We start from the raw sequence: 21056 nt of genomic DNA, 5'->3' as shown, positions 1-21056 counted from the left end.
GTGGGGAGAAGTGTGGGTTGGGGCAAGGGAGGATGGGGAAGAAAGGAGAGAGGAGTGAGGGGTGAGTGGAAGGAAAGGGATAGGAACGGGGAGGGGGAGGGAGAGAGGAGTGGGGGAGGGGAAGGAGAAAGAGGAATGGGGAGGAAAAGGTGTGGGGAGGAAGAGGAGTTGTGGGAGGAAGAGGTTTGGGGGGAGGAAGAGGAGTTGTGGGAGGAAGAGGTTTGGGGGGAGGAAGAGGTTTGGGGGGAGGAAGAGGAGTGTGGGAGGAAGAGGTTTGGGGGAGGAAGAGGTTTGGGGGAGGAAGAGGTTTGGGGGGAGGAAGAGGAGTGGGGAGGAAGAGGAGTGGGGAGGAAGAGGAGTGGGGAGGAAGAGGTGTGGGGGGGGAAGAGGTGTGGGGGGGGAAGAGGTGTGGGGAGGAAGAGGTGTGGGGGAGGAAGAGGTGTGGGGGAGGAAGAGGTGTGGGGGAGGAAGAGGTGTGAGGAACAGGGAAGTTAGAGAGGAGTTGAGGGAGGGGGAGAGAGGTACAGAGGGAATGGAGAGAAGAAGAGAAAAAGAAAAAGAAAAAAGAAAAGAATAGGGTTAGTTGACAGTCACACATCCCAATGAGGACACCGACAACCCCCACATCCTCACACTGTCTACCCACTCTGCCCCACCACAACACCATGAATCGCACAATGCACCACTGGGCCAAACATCTCCCAGCACTTTCATATCCTCAGCTACAGCAACAGTGACAACTTCTGTCAAACCACATGGACCCCGTCTGGTATACAAAATCTGACTGGTACATGACCCCGTCTGGTACATGAGCCCATCTGGGAGACAAACTCTGTATGGATCCTGAACCCCGTCTGGTACACAAACCCATCTGGTACACGAAACCCACAAGGCACACAAACCCCGCATGGACCACGAACACCGTTTGGTACACGAGCCACATCAGATACACGAACTCTGTCCAGTACACAAACCCTGTATGGTACACAAAGCCCATATGGTATATGGACTGTCTATGGTACACAGATACTCCACTGTACACAAAGTCCGTATGGTACACAGACCCTGTATGGTACACAAACTCTGTCTGGTAGATGAACCCTGTATGGTACATGAACCACATTGGATAAACAAACTACCAATTATATGGAACAGTTATTACCCCACAACCATCAGGCTCCTGAACCAGTGTGGATAACTTCACTCACCACAATGAGCCTCAGGTCCCACGCCACCAGGTTCAGGAACAGTTATTACCCCACAACCATCAGGCTCCTGAACCAGTGTGGATAACTTCACTCACCACAATGAGCCTCAGGTCCCACACCACCAGGTTCAGGAACAGTTATTACCCCACAACCATCAGGCTCCTGAACCAGTGTGGATAACTTCACTCACCACAATGAGCCTCAGGTCCCACACCACCAGGTTCAGGAACAGTTATTACCCCACAACCATCAGGCTCCTGAACCAGTGTGGATAACTTCACTCACCACAATGAGCCTCAGGTCCCACACCACCAGGTTCAGGAACAGTTATTACCCCACAACCATCAGGCTCCTGAACCAGTGTGGATAACTTCACTCACCACAATGAGCCTCAGGTCCCACACCACCAGGTTCAGGAACAGTTATTACCCCACAACCATCAGGCTCCTGAACCAGTGTGGATAACTTCACTCACCACAACTCTGAACTGATTTTACAACCTACAGACTCACTTTCAAGGGCTGTACAACTCATGTTCTCAGTATTATTTATTTTTTATTTGCACAGTTTGGCTTTTGCACATCAGTTGTTTGTCAATGTTTATGTATAGTTTTTCATAAATTCTATTGTTTTAAATTTTCTGTAAATGCCCACAAGGAAATGAATCTCAGGGTAGCATATAGTGACATTCACGTACTTTGACAGCCCCAGTTATACTGCATCTTTCCCTCAGTACAATAAAGATGGATTACTGACCTCCCAATCTACCTTGTACCGTCTAGCATCCGCGCACTGCACTTTCTCTGTAACTGTGACACTTCATTCAGCATTCTGTTATTGTTTTAACTTATACCACTTCAATGCACCAATGTAATAGAACATAGAACATAGAATAGTACAGCACAGTACAGGCCCTTTGGCCCACAGTGTTGTGCCGACCCTCAGACCCTGCCTCCCATATAACCCCCACCTTAAATTCCTCCATATACCTGTCTAGTAGTTCCTGAAATTTCACTAGTGTATCTGCCTCCACCACTGACTCAGGCAGTGCATTCCACGCACCAACCACTCTCTGAGTAAAAAACCTTCCTCTAATATCCCCCTTGAACTTCCCACCCCTTACCTTAAAGCCATGTCCTCTTGTATTGAGCAGTGGTGCCCTGGGGAAGAGGCGCTGGCTATCCACACTATCTATTCCTCTTATTATCTTGTACACCTCTATCATGTCTCCTCTCATCCTCCTTCTCTCCAAAAAGTAAAGCCCTAGCTCCCTCGACTTATGAAAGCTAACACCCCATAAGCTTTCTTGACTACCCTATCCTCCTGTGAGGCAACTTTCAGGGATCTGTGGACATGTACCCCCAGATCCCTCTGCTCCTCCACACTACGAAGAATCCTGCCATTTACTTTGTACTCTGCCTTGGAGTTTGTCCTTCCAAGGTGTACCACCTCACACTTCTCTGGGTTGAACTCCATCTGCCACTTCTCAGCCCACTTCTGCATCCTATCAATGTCTCTCTGCAATCTTCAATGAAATGATCTGTGTGGATGGCACACAAAATGAAATTCCACTGTACTCGGTCGGTCTGTTATAACAAAGTCACCGGAGAGCTAGGGGTTACAGAAGTGTTTATTCAACAAAATGAGGCACTCTTGGAAGAAGAGGCCTCCCAACCCAATATTACATGACACTTTTATATGCTAAAGATCAAATTTAACTGCAGGGCAATTCTATAGTTACAACGTATCTGCAATGCTTCCTTTGATTTACATATAGTTTTCAAACACCTTCTTCGCACCCACACTCCAGACATCCAAAATGAATGTTAATCAGCATTGTCTGGTTTGCAATTAACTCCAGACCACAGCTCAGGGAAAGCTATTGTCCAGGGTTGCATTTTAAATTTAATCTGCAATCCACATTCAGGTCTAAAGAGAAGGCAGGAGAATGGAATGGTGGAACAGACATAATGGGCTGAATGGCCTAATTGTGCCTCTCTGTCTTATGATTTCCAGACAGCTCAACTGAGAGAGCCGTCCACACACATCCCAACAACTCCTGCATTTACCCTTCCCTTAGAGAATAGGCCTTGATCTACCAGGATGTATTTCCCCCAATATTGACTGATAACACCACTCTCCTTGAGTTACCGGTCAACTATGGGCTCAGTTAATAGCGTTATTCCTATGCTACTCAGTTCGCTACCATTAAAAACGAAGGGAAAGATAATTATAAAGTTGGCAACTCTTTTTTTGTGTATGTAAAGAGCATCAGTTACCTCTTGTGGGTAGAGTGAATGGAATCATTCAGTTTCAGGGACGATAATGACAATGAAATTCTACAGAGAAGAAGCACATTGAGACAGCAGTGCAGCTGTCAGAGCCTCTGCACTCAGGCAATTATTCGCTTTCTCTCTCTTTCTCGCGAAGGTGAGAGTTTGCTGCAGATTCTCAAGTTCGAGAAACTGGAAATAAAGTGACACTACAGACTTTAGCATTGAAAAAGCGAGTTGTTGTCCTCCCCTCTTGCTGTGGAAGGGGCGACACTTCTCTCTATATAGAGAGAGAGATAGAGAGAGAGAACCTTTGGCTAGGTAAAGTGCTGGGTTATGGACTGTAGATTTTGATGTACTGTAGATCATGGTTTCTTTGGGGACTTTGTTATTGCGTGCATGGTGGGAGGTGTGGAGGGCTGATGCTTCCTGCTGGAACAAGGGGGTGAAGGGGATGGGGGAGGGTTGATGTTTTGCTGCTGCTTGTGCGTGTGAGGGGCAAGGGAAGCTTTGGGGTTCTAATGCTTTTCTTTCATCTATTCTGCGGTGTTTTTCCTCCTGTTTCTCGAGGGTGTCTCTGAAGAGTACGAATTTCAGGTTGTGTACTATATACATTCTCTGATATTAAATTGAACCATTGAAAATAGTTCATCTAATTTTTCAAGAAGGGGAGACATAGTGGTAGTTAATAGTGCTATTCTTATCTCACTCAGTTAGTCACTCCCACATACTGCACAAGCAGGGTTGTCAATAAAATTCAGTTGGGTATCCTGCATGCTGGCATCCTGGTGTGCTCTGCACTCTCCCTCAGTAACAACCACAACAAGCCCAGCAGCATAGAGCCACACTGCACTACGATAGAGACACAGCCATTTGGCCCTTCTACTGCATGTCGACCAGGACTTTGCCCTTTATGGAGTTTCCAGAGAAAGTCCCAGATTAAAACTATAACACACCATCTACTATCCTTCCAAAGTGTACTTAGACCAGGGGATCCTAACCCGCGGTCCACAGGCTCCTTGGTTAATGGTAAGAATCCATGGCATAAAGAAGGTTGGGAAACCCTGATCGAGGTGAACATCAGCTCCCCGATGTTTCATGTTGGATACTGTGTGACAACAGAATGACTAAGAGGAGGAAGATACTCAATGTGTAAGAACAGCCACCAAACAACCACAGAACCCCAGCTATTCCAACAAGTCCCATCTCTCAAGGCAACAAGACCCATAACCGCTCTTGCTGACTCAGTAGAACTGTTCCCAGGGCCAGAGCAGCTTGTGAGGCTACGGCAGTGTAGCAGTTAGTGGAAGTCTTTACAGCACCAGTGACCCAGGTGCAGTTCCAGCCACTGTCTGCAATGAGTTGTGGTCATTCTGTCAAAGTGGCCATGGTGGCACTGACAGCTCCTTGGGAAGACCGGATTGAGGTGGCGTTCGAATGTAAGAAGGGCAAATACCAGGAGCTGGTAGAGAAGTGTCAGAGATGGGTGGAGGGCACGAGGTGAGCCTACAGAGGTTTTTCTAGCTTGCTGTGTAGAACCTACTCTCTCCTTGGCATCACAGGGGCTGCAAAGAAAAGAGCCTCAGGACCATCACAGAGGCTGATCAGTGATCCTCCAGATGGCTGTGGATCAAGACGTGTGACCCATGGACCAATGCTGCCGGGATACAAGCCAGGGCTTAATCAACCCTGGACGGGTCACCTGGGCAAGGGTCCCTGCTATTGAAAAACCTAAAATGCTCGATGACCCCCAGGGGTACGTCACTGATGACGTGTCCTAGCACATCCTAGGATCGATCTCTGCATCGTACGCTCTTCCTGCGAGCACGTGGATTTCCTCCGGGTGCTCCGGTTTCCTCGCACAGTCCAGGGTCATGGGGTTAGTGAGTCGTGGGCATACCGGAAGCCTGGTGAACCTTGTGAACTGCCCCAGCACCTCGGTAAGACTGCTGATAATTGTCGTAAAAATTACGCCTTTCACTGGGTACTTGTGACAAATAAAGCTAATCTTTCATCTTTAATTTTCAGGCACTGATCTCACAGACATTAGAGTGGAAAGTCATCTGTTCCTCCTCTCACATGTGCGGCAAACAACTATCTATGTCTGGAACTGAATTCAATAGGGTAAGCTCATGGGTGATGGGGTGGAGATATGTCTCTACCAAATGAGATGTGCGGCACTCCCTCCCTCCACTAGCCTGCAAGTCACCTTTAGGCAAGGTGTAGCACCTGCTTAGCACCCCCACCCCCCGCACCCCAGGTCAGGGTCACGTGAAGCCAGTGGAGCAGGTGGTGGATGAGAGGCTGATGCATATCACAAGTCCTGGTTATGCAACCACAGACACCGGGCAGACAATCTCTGAAGAGTATTGATAATGGTTGAGGTCACCCATCTTGTAAAGACTCTGCCTAGAAGAAGGTAATGCAAACTACCTCTGCAGAAAAATTTGCCATATCAACATCTTAGAGATCTATCCTGGGCCAAACACATTAGCTCTTAGACTGATGAAAGAAAAATGGAGGGCGACAGACAGTGTAGGAGATAAATGTTAAATTGACTGTGAATTAGGTTAAAAGGTCGGCTAAATATTGTAGGCCAATGGGCCCCTACTCTGCCCTACCAATCTATCAACACCACTTTGTTATTTCTCTCCTGCGTCATGTAACGGCTTCTTTCAAACAAACCAAAACCACTTTAAGACTGAGCATGGGGGTGTGGGTTGATACTGTACGACCAATCCAACAATGAAGTTCCAAAGTCGAAGAACACATTTGGTCTTTTATTAAAAAACCAGCAAAATGAACGATCTTGAAATGATAAAAACTCATAATAGCAAGAGAACAAAATAAAATCTTAGTGTATTCCAACATACTTAAGCCGACCGTTCTCTAACATCTTTAAGAGTATTCAAGTGAATTTAAGTGCATTTAAGGAAGTGAATTTAAGCATATTTAAGCAAATTTGAACATGTTTAAGCCAATTTAAGTGATTTAAGCGAATTTAAACATCGTTAGGCAGTTAACAAAAAAGATATCATCCCTCCCACAGCTAACTCTCTAGCTCTACCCAGACTAGACTGATTAAGGACAAAGCATAAGTACGTAACCACACTCTTCGCTTCTACCACGCCCCAGCCCACCCATAATAAACACACCACACATCATACAATGCAGACAGAAGATGGATACATGGTTCCTACACACCACATATTTTTTGTGACTTGTACTAGTTCTTAAATCTTACACTGTACAGCTGCCACAAAACAACAAATTTCACGACCTATGATACTGTGATGATTCTGACCACGTGAACCCCTGTGTCTGTGCTCCCAACTGGAGACCATATGTCAGTCGACCGCAATGGTTTACATCTATTGAAAGCCGAGAGTAATATTCAGCATAACAGCGGACAGCTTCACCATAAAGGCACACCGCAAAGTCTTACTTCTTTATAAACGGGCCTGCAGTCAGAAGATGGTGCTGTGGTGACCTCAGGGTGTGCTGGAGGTGAATGGTGAACCTTCACCACACCGTTCCCCCCCCCCCCCCCCCGTACTGCCAGGGGCAGCGTCATACAGAGGGGCCACTAACTCAAATGCTCTCAAAGATTCCAAGTACATTTATTGTCAAAGTATGTCTTTCTACCATCAGGCGGGAGACTCCGATGCATAAAAACAGCAATGGTCAGGATGCGAAACAGATTCTTCCCCCAGGCCATTAAGCTTCTGAGCTCCCTGTGCATCACGTTCAAAGTGTCATTAGCTAATCTGTTCTGTACCTGGCAATATTTAATTCATGCACCTGAGTTTATTTATGTGTAATCCACCTGTAGATTTCATCCTTACTTTCATAAATTATTATGCGTATTACAGTGCTTTGCACCCTGGTCTGGAGAAATGCTGTCATGTTTCTAGTTAAATGACAATAAACTTGACCTGACTTGTACACAGTATACAGCTCTGAGATTTGTTTTCCATAAGACAGCCACAAAACAAAGAAAACCATGAAACCCATCCAAAGGAAAGCAAGACCTCCCCCACACGCTAATAAAGAACAAACTGTGCTAACAGCGAAAAAAAAAACAAGCGAAAAACACAGAATATAAAATACAAAATCTCAAGTGTCCAGGAATTTTCAGTTCAGCTCAGTTCTAGTTCAATCTTGCGCTGTGACATTCATTATCTGCAGGCCGCCCCAATCAAAATCACTAAAATAGCAACAAAAAAGGGAGCGTCTAGAAGCCAGCAACACAGCTGCTCTGTATTGGAGGCAGGAGATCCCCAGTAAATCTTTGAAGAGGAGGAGGTCCTTAATCTAAAACAGATTATCTGGTCACCCTCACACTACAGTGTGCAACTTTGTGTACAAATTCTCTTTAAAGCCACGAGCCAGCCAAACACAATACATAAAATTATTACAGCACTGTGCTAGGGTGCCCAAGGCTTTTGCACAGTACTGTAATCATTTTACATATTGCACTGAACTGCTGCCAATAAAGAAAAACACATTTCACGACATAGGTGAGTGATTATAAACCTGATTTATCATCACTTGTAAAAAAGGAAGTCATAAAGAAATCTTTTGGCACATTGGCCTTCAGGAGGTGGGATGTTATGTTGAAGACATTGACAAGGCCTAATTTGGAGTATTGTGTGTAGTTTTTGTCACCCACCTACAGGAAAGATGTCAATAAGGTTTGAAGAGTACAGAGAAAATTTACAAGGATGTTGCTGGGCCTGGAGGACCTGAGTTATAAGGAAAGATTGAATAGTTAGGACTTCATTCCTTGGAATGTAGAAGATTGAGGGGAGATATGGTAGAGATATACAAAATTATGAGTTGTATAGATAGGGTAAATGCAAGCAGGTTTTTTCCACTGAGGTTGGGTGGGACTACAACCAGAGGTCATGGGTTAAGGGTGAAAGGTGAAAAGTTCAAGAAGAACATGAGGGGAAACTTCTTCACTCAGAGTGTGGAACGAGCTGCCAGTGCATGTGAGCTTGGTTTCAAAGTTTGAGAGAAGTTTGGATAGGTACATGGATGGTAGGGGTATAGAGGGCAGGTCGATGGGAGAAGGCAGTTTAAATGGTTCAGCGTGGACACAAATTGCTGGAGGAATTCAGCAGGTCAGGCAGCATCTACAGAAGGAAATGAACAGTCAGTGTTTCGGGCCGAGACCCTCCATCAAGACAGGAAAGGAAGCAATCGGAATCTGGTTTAATATCACTGGCAGATATCATGAAATTTGTTGTTTTGTGGCAGTAGTACATTGCAATACATCATTTAAAAAAAACATCATTTTTAAAGCAATATTATATGTTTATATTTAAATAAGTAGTGCAAAAGAAAAAATATATTGAGGTAGTGTTCATGGGTGGTTTGGGAAGGGGAAGGTGGCAAAATAAGACAGTGGAGGTGGGAGGATGATGTAAATGCTATAAAATCTATAAATTACAATAAGATGTATATATAAATTAAATAGGTAGTGCAGAAGTTCAAAGTTTAAAGTAAATTTATTATCAGAGTACATACATATCACCATATACAACCCTGAGATTCATTTTCTTGTGGGCATACTCAGTAAATCTATAGAATAATAACCATAACAGGATCAATGAAAGACCACATCAGCTTGGGCATTCGACCAGAGTGCAAGACAGTCGGGGATGGGGGGGTTGTGAAGACTGTGTAATTAAGAGATTTAATAGTGATAGCAAGAAAACAGCAAGTAAAAAGTTAAAGACATTCTATTTTCCCCAGCAGTGTGACCCACGGGCAAGATAACCTACGCCAGGCAGTCCATTTGAACCTCCAATTGACTAAAGGGTGCGTGTACGGTTCCAAACCTCATTCAAGTGGCCCGGCAGCGATTCATTTTCAGTACACGTTCTTAACACGGGCAGGGCTGCATTTGTGGTATCTCTTTCTATGAGCAACGATTCGAACGGCAGGGTGGGAGCATGGGAACTTGGCACACTCACTCTGCCTTCTCACACAGCGTCCGGCCTTCACCCAAGTGGAGCAGGTTCCAGGAATGCAGTGGGGTCTTGGAGCCAGCCAAGCCACCTGAACGACTTGCTTGCTGTGTCTTACACCACAGCCCTGTCCAGATGGACTCAGCACCCTGCAGTCTGCCAGGAACACGGGCAGTTGGCAGTCTGCTGCGTTCCTTGAAGGCAGTGTGAGGACATGAGGTTGTGACTCTCTCTCGTTTTCAGTAAGATGATCTCAGTTGAACTTACTTTCTGGGGTGAAAACTTCACCTGATTAAATCAGATTGGGATGGATTTCAATAGTGCTGGAAAGAAAAGCCGCCACTCCTGCTGAATGTAGGAAATTACAGCACAGTACAGGTCCCTTGGCCCATGACACTATGCTGACATTTTAACTTATTAACCCTTCCACCTACATCTTTCATTCAGTTTGTGCCATGTTGTATGACATAGGCGATCATGGTCTTTCCATGACCATGATGTTCTTGGCAAATTTTCCTACAGAAGTGGTTTGCCATTGTCTGGGCAGTGCTTTTACAAGACGGGTGACCCCAGCTATTATCAATACTCTTCAGAGATTGTCTGCCTGGTGTCAGTGGTCACATAACCAGGACTTGTGATATGCACTGGCTGCTCGTACGACCATCCACCCCCTGCTCCTGTGGCTTCATGTGACCCTGATTTTTGGGGGGGGGGAGGGTGTGCTAAGCAGGTGTTACACCTTGCCAAGGGTGACCTGCTGGTTAGTGGAGGAAAGGAGCACCTTACACCTCCTTTGGTAGAGATATATCTCCACCCCGCCACCATTTCTCCTACATAACCCTCCATAACAGTCTCTTATATGTCCCTAATGTATCTACCCCTACCACCACCCCCGGGATGGCGTCCACACATCCACCACTCTGGGTAAAAAATAAATACCTCTGACATCCCACCATACTTGCTCGTGGTACCTTAAAATCATGCTTCCTCATAATAACGTCCAAGAAGACCACAACCTCATTTTTGGGTTTGGAGGCTTGTGTGCCTCGACGACCTGGAGAACTATGCTGGCTGGAGTCAGGACTTTATGCCTTGGCTCTTGGTAGGGTCACCCATACCAAGCAGGTCAAAGGGTAGAGGCCAGACAGACTAAGAGTGGTCCACCAGTCCTCCAGGTTTGGGGTTCAGCTCAGGGCTAACAACCCCAACTGGTAAAACAAAATTGTTACAGAAACAGCAATGAAGATTCCTTCTACATCTGAGTGCGGCTGAGGACCTGAACCACACCTGGGGCACATTAGAGAAGATGGCCCAGGACAGGCAGAGATGGAGGACCTTCATTGCTGCCTTAAATGCCAGTGGGTAATAGGCAGTAACTATCATTGTATGAGCAGTGAAAGTCAATAGACAATAGGTGCAGGAGTAGGCCATTCAGCCCTTCAAGCCAGCACCACCATTCACTGTGATCATGGCTGATCATCCACAATCAGTACCCTTTTCCTGCCTTCTCCCCATATCCCTTGACTCCGCTATCTTTAAGAGCTCGATCTAACTCTTTCTTGAAAGAATCCAGAGAATTGGCCTCCACTGCCTTCTGAGGCAGAGCATTCCACAGAACCACAACCCTCTGTGTGAAAAAGTTTTTCCTCAACTCCATTCTAAATGGTCTACCCCTTATTCTTAAACTGTGGCCTCTGGTTCTGGACTCCCCCAACATCGGGAACATGCTTCCTGCCTCTAGCGTGTCCAATCCCTTAATAATCTTATAAGTCAAAATAAGACTGCAGATGCTGAAAATCTGAACTAAAAACTGTGAGTGCAATAAACACTCTGCAGGCCAGACAGCGTCCATGGAGAGAATACTCCCAGCATTCTGAGTGCTTGATGAAGGTGCTTAAGGTATGAACACCAAGCTGACTCAGAAGACTATGACTGGAAGGAGGGAAGAGATCCTAGAGGGTGATGAGGAGGGTGTGGCTGAGGGAGGAGAGAGAAGGGTGAGGAGGGAATCTGAGGTCAAGCTTAGCAGAAGAGGCAGCTTTTAATTAACACCGTTAATTCAATCCACACCAATCTGATTTATTCACTTATTGTTTATAGGGTTGTTCGCCAAGCCTGGAGGTCAGATCACAAATGTTTCATCGCCAGATGAGGTGACGTCATCGTGCGCCATGAAGAGATGTTTCTGCCGAGAGCTCGTTTTCATTGGTCCAACTCGTCATTCTGATTGGTCGGCTGTCACGTTGGCCATTAGTTTCCGCTGGGTCCCGGCCAACCCGACAGCTGAGTGATCCCTGGTTATCGCTCGTTGTGAGCACTGGTTCCACGGGTGTCCTCGGCCCCGATCCCACAGACACATCGGTTTGCAGATTGCATGCATTCCATATGCTTGTTAATAGAGTCTTCCGCTCAGAACCAAGCTTCTAAGAATTCACTCGATTTCTTGTTTTGTGCTTCAGCCAGGATTTTTGTAGATTCCCCAGATGAACCCGTGTCCTTCTTGGTCTTCATGAGAGAGGATCATGGCTTCTTACGGTTAGCTCATGTTCATCTCGTCTCTCTCTGACTGTCCCAGATCATGTAAGTTTAATTGAGATCACCTTTTGAAAATGAGAGGCTTTCTCCCAGGATGGAAATAGCCACTACAGGAGGGACATAATTTTCCAGTGATTGGTGTGAGGAGGGGGCGGGGGGGTTGTCAGGGGTAAGTTCTGCGGGTCAAAGGTGTCCTGGGACTCAGGACGTCTGGCATTTACAGGATCTCCTGTGAATGTGGAGCAGCGTATATCAGCCAGACAGGACGCATAGTGGAAACCAGCATCAAGGTGTGTCCATTGGGTTACCCAGAAAATCAGCGGTAGCAGAACACTGCATTCACAATGACCATAGGGTTTACTTTGAGGGCACAGATCTACTGTGCTGTGCCAATGGTTTCTGGGGCTACCTGGTAAGGAAGCCATTGAGATAAGACTAGAGAATAAGAACTTCAACAAAGATGAAGGTCGTGCTCTAAGTAAAAACAGGGATATGATTTTAAACAAGGTGGGACAGCGGAAACCTGATTGGTTGAAGATTAACCAATCAGGAGGGATGGATGACGGGAGTTGAGTTTATATACCACCGGACTAGACATGCCTAGCATCATCCCTGATGAAGATGACGGAGTTTGTCATTGAGACGACCATTAAAATCAACACCTGGACCCGGCTGGAAACCCGAGAAGAGTTTAAGTGTTATATACGCCAGGAAAACATAGATCCTTATTCAGGGGCAAGTTCTTTACAGAGAAAGTGGTGGGTGCACAGAACACCCTGCCTGGGGTGATGGTAAAGGGCAGATACATTAGGGATATTTAAGGGCCTCTTAGATAAGCACACAGATAAAAGAAAAACAGAGGGCTATGTGCGAAGGAAGAGTTAGATTCACCTCAGAGTAGATTAAAAGGCCGGCACAACATTGTGGGCTGAAGGGCCTGTCATGTACTGTAACTGTTCTATGTTCTGAAAGTGAGAGATCTCAACTCCAAACATGGGCAAGTAGATTTTTGTTTTTTTTTCTCGACATGGGGAGGTCTCAGTTTAACATCTAGTCCAAGAGGAGGCATCTATCAGTGCAGAGGCCCTTTTGTACTGAACGCACCTCTCAGTCGAGGGGAACCAGCACTCTTATCAGGGAGGAGACAGCATCCAAGCCTGGACCACCAGACTCAAAAACAGTTACTTTCCCCAAGCAGTGAGGGGAACCTCCACCCACCCCTCCACAACCCAACCACCACTACGTTATCATATCCTGTCAGTCACCTTATGTACAAACACTCCTGTGCCTAGCGTCGCTTTACAGACGTATAATCAATCTATGTATATAAGGCATCTTAAATATCTATTTTTTTTTATTACTATTGGGTTCTTTATCTTATTGTATTTTCCGTGCAGCCTCTGATCTGGAGAAACGATCATTTTGTTTTTCTTTACACTTGTGTACTCGAAATGACATTAAATAGAGTCATAGAAAAGTACAGACACAGACCCTTCAACCCATCTAGTCCATGCTGAACCATTTAAGCTGTCTACTCCCATCGAGCTGCACCGGGACCAGAGCCCTCCAATTCCCGACCATCCATGGACCTATCCAAACATTGGAATCATGCTGGCAGCTCATTCCACACTCCCAGCACCCTCCAAGAGAGTTTACCCTCATGTTCCCCTTGAACTTTACACCTTTCACCCTAGCACATGACCTCTAGTTGTAGTCGTAGAATCTTGAATCCTTTTGGACCGTGGTGGGAGGGAGCGGCTTACAGACAGGAGAGACTCACGCTCGTCCGCTAGGAATGAATCCTCTTGTTACACATAAGGCAAGCATCGAGGAACGCTCGGTCCAGGCGGCCGGAACATACTGACGAGCTGGACAGAGGTGTCCGTGGGGAAGCAGGGGGAGCCAGGGTAGCTGACGGGCAGAAGCTGACATCAAGTTGGTCTTGGGCTCAGCGGCACAGGATGTGAACTGCAGCGAACAGGAAGTCACACAGCGTGGCAAGCGTCTCTCTTCCTGAACCATGGGCTAACCGCACTCACCTGCCTTTGTTCTGCTGATCGAGGCAAGCCGCTCCCCATGCAAACCCAGAGATTAGCTCTGAAACACCAGACGGTCCTCCCCCCACCGCCAAAAAGAGGCAAAGAAAGGAACAAACTGCAATTTACCTGTGCACCCTACCCTCCCGCCACTTTGGCACACAGACCTTCAGGTAAAAGCTACAGGAAGCACAGCCTGCCCTGGGATCCAGGCAGATGAAGCACTCCAGCGGCCGCAGGCTCTCTCCTGCACCTCCCAGTGCGTGGATGGCACCACACTTTAGGTCTCAGCGTCGAAACTACACACTAAATAACCGCACCGCAGCACCACATCAGCTACTGAGCGAGAGGGAAATACTCACAGTTGCCAAGCAACCAGACGAAAGAGATTTACTAATGTCAAGGATGGAGAATGGATCTGGATTTTGGCACTCAGCTTCTGACAACATTTTTTAACCCCTCTTAATGACAATTGAAGCAAGTTTTGCCAGCAACTGTTCTGGTGCAGTTGTATGATATCCTGGTGCAAACTCTTTCCTGTTCACTCCCTACCACGAAATCCAGAGAATCAAATTCTCTCCCATTCAGTTCCTGCACAAAATCCTACAGATTACACCCCTTCCCAGTTACTGCAGTATAGAAAAGGCCAGTGAAATATCAGTTCAAGTTTAATTGCCAAGCAACCATACATACATATGCAGTAAATGAAACAATGTTCATCCCAAACCAAGAGGTAGAACACAGGACACGCAGTCACACACAGCACCTGTAGTTACGATAGCACATACAGTCACAAAATAACGTTAGCACAAGCCTCTGAGAGGCATGGCTTGAAGACTGATGGTGCACAGGATGTTGTCCTGGAGCCACGTTTCCACAAGAACAAGTACGCAGCAGTTCCTCATCTCGCTTTGGGTCAGCCACACCTGAAGGCAATCCAGTTTGTCTTCCAGGGAGTGAACACTGAAGAGCAGCACTGAGGGGAGAGTGTGCCTGCAGGGGCCACCCCCAACCCAGCTGCGGCATGAGGAACTGCTCCGCAAACCAACCGAGACCACGCAGCTCCCCCGCCGACGGGCTTACAGAGTTTTATATTGCCAACATCTCCCAGGGTGTAGCAATCACAAAAAAGTGTTTGAGACACACATTTGCACCATTTGTTAGACCCAAAGAGGCTGCTGTGACCAAGCAACCCACCATTTTACCAGGAGGAGGTTTGGTTGGGTATGGAATTAAAACCCAACCCAAAACACTAGCCAAAGGTTCAGAGTTTTCCAGTTCCACACCCGGAGATGTTTAGAGGATACTGGGCCAGGATACTGACCCAAATACAACAGGACACCCATGGGAACATGACTGAGAGATCAGTGGTGCAGAGAGTCAGCAGTATTAAATTCCTTGGTGTTAACATCTTGGGTGACCTCGATCATAAGACAATAAGACATAGGAGCCCTATTCTCAGTCCTACCTTCCGGTTCCTATCCCCCTGCTAGTTTAAACCCTCCTGAACAGCTCTAGCCATCCCCTCAGATATTGGTTCCCCTTGGGTTCACGTGTAACCCAGCCTTTGTGTACAGGTCATACCTTCCCCAGAAGAGATCCCAATAATCAGAAAACTGAACTTCTGCCTCCCCCAACACAAGTTCCTCAAAAAAGCGTTCACCTGCCAAATCATCCTAGTCTTACCCTCACTGGCACGGGGCACAGGCAGCAATCCAGAGATTACCACCCTGTTTCTCAGCTTTCTACCTGACTCCCTATATTCTCTCCCCAGTACCACCTGCCCTTTCCTACCTATGTTGTTGGCACTAAAATGTACCACGACTTCCAGCTGTTCACCCTCCCGCTTTGGAATGCCATGGATCCAATCCGAGACATCCCTGACCCAAGCATCTGGGTGGCCATTTCACATCCATAGAATCTGCTTTCTGCTCCTCTAACTATGCAATCCCCAATTACTACTGCAAACTTCTTACTCCCCCCACCCCCTTACCTTCTCAGCGATAGAGGCAGACTCGGTGTCAGAGATCTGGCACTGCATCTTCCGCCCGGTAGATCATTCTCCCCCCCCACCCCCTTATTGTTGGGAAAGGCCACTGGGGTACTCTGCACTAGCTACCCATTCCCTTTCCCCCTCAGTCACCCAGGTTCCTGCCTCTGACAACCTAGAGGTGACTACCTCCCTATAGCTCCTATCCATCACTTGCTCAGCCTCCCGTACGAGCTGAAGGTCAGCGAGCTAGAGCTCCAGTTCCTTAACACAGTCTCTAACAAGCTGCACCTCGGCACACTTCATGCAGGAGCAGTTACCAGAGGAGGCTGGAGGTCTCCCAGAGTTCCAACATCTCACACAAAGATACCATGAAATGTGGACCCACTCTCATCGCACTAGCTATGTAGTAACAGAAAAAGAACTTGCCAGAAACTTATTCACTTAATTACTTAGAACTTCTGCCGATGCTTGCCTACACCAAAGCCTGGCCACTCTGACCCGTCCTGAGCCCAGCCCGTACATCCAATCAAAGGGAAGGCAGAGTACTTTCTCAGGAAGTTTCGCAGTGATGAATATCTATTATCTGTCAAGTAGGATGCCGTGCACAATCCTGATTTGACTGAGACGGACGTGAGAGCACGGAGGAACATCTGGTGAAATTTCTGAAATGCCTGCTTCGCTGCTGCTGCTACTGTGTGATCCAGAATCTCCAGAGGGGAAGGCCCCAAGTCCTCGGCTTTGCTTGTTGCTCAGCGGCTGGGGCGGGGTCGAAACACTCGGCAGAGGATGGCGCTCGATGCTCGGCGTCGGAGGCTCGAAGTTTTCGGACGGACTCAGAGTCGGCTGCGGTCGGGTGCTTCCAATGGTGCTGCATCGGCAAGTTTGCGGCGCTTGGAGGTTCATGGCGGGGAGAGTTTCTCCCTTCTATCGTCTGTGTGAGAGGATGGGGCTATCGGAACTTTGAGACTTTTTTTTTACCGTGCCCATGGTCTGTTCTTTATCAAATTACAGTATTGCTTCGCACTGTTGTAACTATATGTTATAATTATGTGGTTTTTGTCAGATTTAGTCTTGGTATGTCTTGTGTTTCTGTGATATCATTCTGGAAGAACATTGTATCATTTTTTAATGCATGCATTTCTAAATGACAATAAACGAAGACTGAGTGTCCTCATAATCTAATCTAATCTAAGGAGGATTGGCTTGTCACCAAACACTCTCTAGCAAACTTCTACAGACATACCGTTGAAAGTATCCTGACTGGTTGCACTGTGGTCTGGTACAACAATCTGAATGCACAGGAACATATGAAGCTCCAGACAGCAGTGGAGTCTGCCCTCATGATTTTATAGACCTCTGTAATATCATCCCTCATTCTCCTATGCTCAAATGCATAAGGTCCTTGCCTCCTCAGCTTCTCTCTATAACTCCAACCCTCCAGTCCTGGCAACATCCTCGTACATCTTTCCTGTACTCGCTTCCAGCTTAATGGCATTTTTCTGATAGCAGGATGACCATAAGTGAACACGCAGTATGCAGCACAGTTAGCAAAATGCTTTCACCGTCCTGGCATCCCGGGCCTAATTCCCGCCAGTGCCTATAAGGAGTTTGTAGATTCTCCCCTGTCTGGTTTCCTCCGGGTGCTCCGGATTCCTCCCACAGTCCAAAGATGTACCGGTTGGCAGGTTAATTGCCCCGTGATTTGGGCTGACATTAAATTAGTGGATTTCTGGGCGCTGTAGCTCAAGGGACCAATTCCACGCTGTGTCTCGATAAATTAAAAAATAAACAATAATCCAAACACAAAATGCTGGAGGAACTCAGAGGGTCAGGCAGCCTCTCCAGAGGGGAATAAACAGCCAATGCTTCAGACCAAGACCCCACAAAACATTGACTAGTTGCTCTTTGCCACAGATGCTGCCTGACCTGCTGAGATCCCCCAGCATTTTGTGTGTGCTGCTCTGGATTTCCAGCATCTGCAGATTGCCGTGTGTTGGAGATACTACTACTGCTGAGAAGTCTTTTCCAGGGAAGCCTACCCTGAAGACATTTAAATCTTCTCTTTAGATTAGATTAGATTATGAGGACATGCAGTCCTCCTTTATTGTCATTTAGTAACGCAAGCATTAAGAAATGATACAATATTCCTCCGGTGTGATATCACAAAAACACAGGACAGACCAAGACTGAAAATCTAACAAAAACCACATAATTATAACATATAGTTACAACAGTGCAACAACACCATAACTTGATGAAGAACAGGTCATGGGCACAGTAAAAAAATTCAAAGTTTCTCGAAAGTCCCACATCTCACGCAGACGGGAGAAGGAAGAAAACTCTCCCTGCCATGCCCGACCACAGTCCGACTCTGAGTCGTCCGAAAACTTTGAGCTCCGATCAGCCCTCCGACACCGAGTACCGAGCACCAAGCACCATCTCTGCCGAATGCTTCGACTCCAGCCTCGGTCGCCAGCAGCAGGCAAAGCCGGGGATTTTGGTGCCTTCCCTCCGGAGATTCTCGATTGCACAGTAGCAGCGGCAGCGAACCGGGCATTTCAGAAATTTCCATTTAACAGGAATTCAGAAAAACCCTCTCTCCCTGCTCCTCTTCTGTGAACATCTGCCGCCTTGTACTTCTTCCTCCCCTCCCACCACCTTCTTACTCTGAATTCTCCTCTTCCTTCTCAGTCCTGATGAAGGGTCTCGGCCCAAAACGTCGACTGTTCACCCTTTCCCATAGGTGCTGCCTGACCTGCCGAGTTCCTCCAGCATTCTGTGTGTGTTGCTCTGGATTTCCAGCATCTGCAGAACCACTTGTGTTTAGAACACTCTATGCAACTTCATCAACATCTTGTACAACTGCAATGTAGCATCCCAACTTCTGTACTCAATGTCTTGGCTAATGAAGGCCAGCATGCCAGATGTCTTCTTCACCCTGTCTACCTGTGTCATCACATTTGGGGAACCTTGCACTTGGACTCATCGACTCCAAACCGCACAAAATGCTGGAGGAACTCAGCAGGTCAGGCAGCGTCTATGGAAATGAATAAACAGTCGACATTTCGGGCTGAGACCCTCCCTCAGGTCTGGAAAGGAAGGGAGAAGATGCCAGAATAAAAATGTGAGGGGAGGGGAAGGAGGATAGCGAGAAGGCGACTGGTGAAACTGGGTGGATGGCAAAGATAAAGGGCTGGAGAGGAAGGAATCTGAGAGGAGAGGACAAGTTTGCTGATGATACAAAGATTGGAGGTGCAGTAGACAGTGAGGAAGGTTTTCAGAGTCTGCAGAGGGACTTGGACCAGCTGGAAAAATGGGCTGAAAAATGGCAGATGGAGCTTAATACTGACAAGTGTGAGGTATTGCACGTTGGAAAGACAAACCAATGTAGAACATACAGGGTTAATGGTAAGGCACTGAGGAGTGCAGTGGAACAGAGGGATCTGGGAATACAGATACAAAATTCCCTAAAAGTGGCATCACAGGTAGATAGGATCGTAAAGAAAGCTTTTGGTACATTGGCCTTTATTAATCAAAGTATTGAGTATAAGAGCTGGAATGTTATGATGAGGTTGTATAAGGCATTGGTGAAGCCGAATCTGGAGTATTGTGTTCAGTTTTGGTCACCAAATTACAGGAAGGATAAAAATAAGGTTGAAAGAGTGCAGAGAAGGCTTACAAGGATGTAGCCGGGACTTGAGAAACTCAGTTACAGAGGAAGGTTGAATAGGTTAGGACTTTATTCCCTGGAGAAGAATGAGGGGAGATTTGATAGAGGTATATAAAATTATGATGGGTATAGATAGAGTGAATGCAAGCAGGTTTTTTCCACTGACTGAGGCAAGGGGAGAAAAAAACCAGAGGACATGGGTTAAGGGTGAGGGAGGAAAAGTTTAAAGGGAACATTAGGGGGAGCTTCTTCACACAGAGAGTGGTGGGAGTATGGAATGAGCTGCCAGACGAGGTGGTAAATGCGGGTTCTTTTTTAACATTTAAGAATAAATTGGACAGATACATGGATGGGAGGTGTATGGAGGGATATGGTCCGTGTGCAGGTCAGTGAGACTAGGCAGAAAATGGTTCAGCACAGCCAAGAAGGGCCAAAAGGCCTGTTTCTATGCTGTAGTTTCTATGGTTTCTATGGACAGTGGACCATTGGAGAAAGGGAAGGGGAATGGGATGCAGGGAGAGGTGCTAGGCAGGTGAGGACAGATAAGAAGCTAGAGTGGGAACTAGAAGAAGAAATGCATTGGGGGGGGGGGGGATTTTTGTTCACCAGAAGGAGAAATCAATATTCATGCCATCAGGTTGGAGGCTACCCAAATGGATTACAAAGTGAGCTCCTTCACCAAGGGTGGTCTCATCATGCCACAAGATGAGGCCATGAACCGACATGTTGGCACAGGAATGGGAATTAAAATGTTTGGCCACCGGGAAGTCCCACTTGTGGCGATGGACTGGAGGTGCTCAATGAAGCGGTCCCCCAATTTACGACTGGTCTCACCAACGTAGAGAAGGCCACATCGGGAGCACCGGACACAGCAGACAACCCCAGCAGATTCGCAGGTGAAGTGTTGCCTCACCTGGAAGGACTGCCTGGGGCCCTGAATGGAGGTGAGTGGACAGGTATAGAAGTTAGGCTGCTTGCTGGGATAAGTGCCGGGAGGGAAATTAGTGGGAAGGGACTAATGGACAAGGGAATCACCGGGGTGGGGTGGGGAAGTAAAGATATGTTTAGTGGTAGGATCTGTTTGGAGATGGCAAAGATTGTGGAGGCTCATGGGGTGGTAAGCAATGACAAGAGGAACTCTATCACTATTGAGGTAGCAGGAAGGTGGGGTGAGTGTGGATGTCTGGGAAATGGAGGGCTGTGCGTGAGGACAGCATCAATGGTGGAGGAAGGAACCCCATTCTTTCAAGAAAGAGGGGCAGAATGGCCCTCTATTCTACTTCCACATTACAAATACTTACAAACACCCAAACCCAAGTGCCCATTACCATATTCAGCAGTAAGGGTCAATAAAACTGAGAGGGCA

General features: G+C 46.9%; 1 protein-coding gene across 4 annotated transcripts in view; it reads right to left on the bottom strand.

Moving 5' to 3' along the window:
- LOC140206174 (pleckstrin homology domain-containing family G member 3-like) overlaps nt 1-21056 on the bottom strand; it is a 139884-nt gene that overhangs the window by 94797 nt on the left and 24031 nt on the right. Inside the window, exon 1 of one of the 4 annotated variants that reach the window (XM_072274441.1) lies at nt 13772-13945. The exons of the other annotated variants lie outside the window; for them this stretch is intronic. The gene's annotated coding sequence lies outside the window, so the exon portion shown is untranslated. Of the gene's footprint in view, nt 1-13771; nt 13946-21056 lie in introns of those variants that run through there. 4 annotated transcript variants of the gene reach the window in all.

Source organism: Mobula birostris, chromosome 12 (assembly GCF_030028105.1).
Source record: "Mobula birostris isolate sMobBir1 chromosome 12, sMobBir1.hap1, whole genome shotgun sequence".
Lineage (NCBI taxonomy): Eukaryota > Metazoa > Chordata > Chondrichthyes > Myliobatiformes > Myliobatidae > Mobula > Mobula birostris.
The sequence above is the reverse complement of the archived record's forward strand: the minus strand, read 5'-3'. Positions and strand labels throughout refer to the sequence as shown.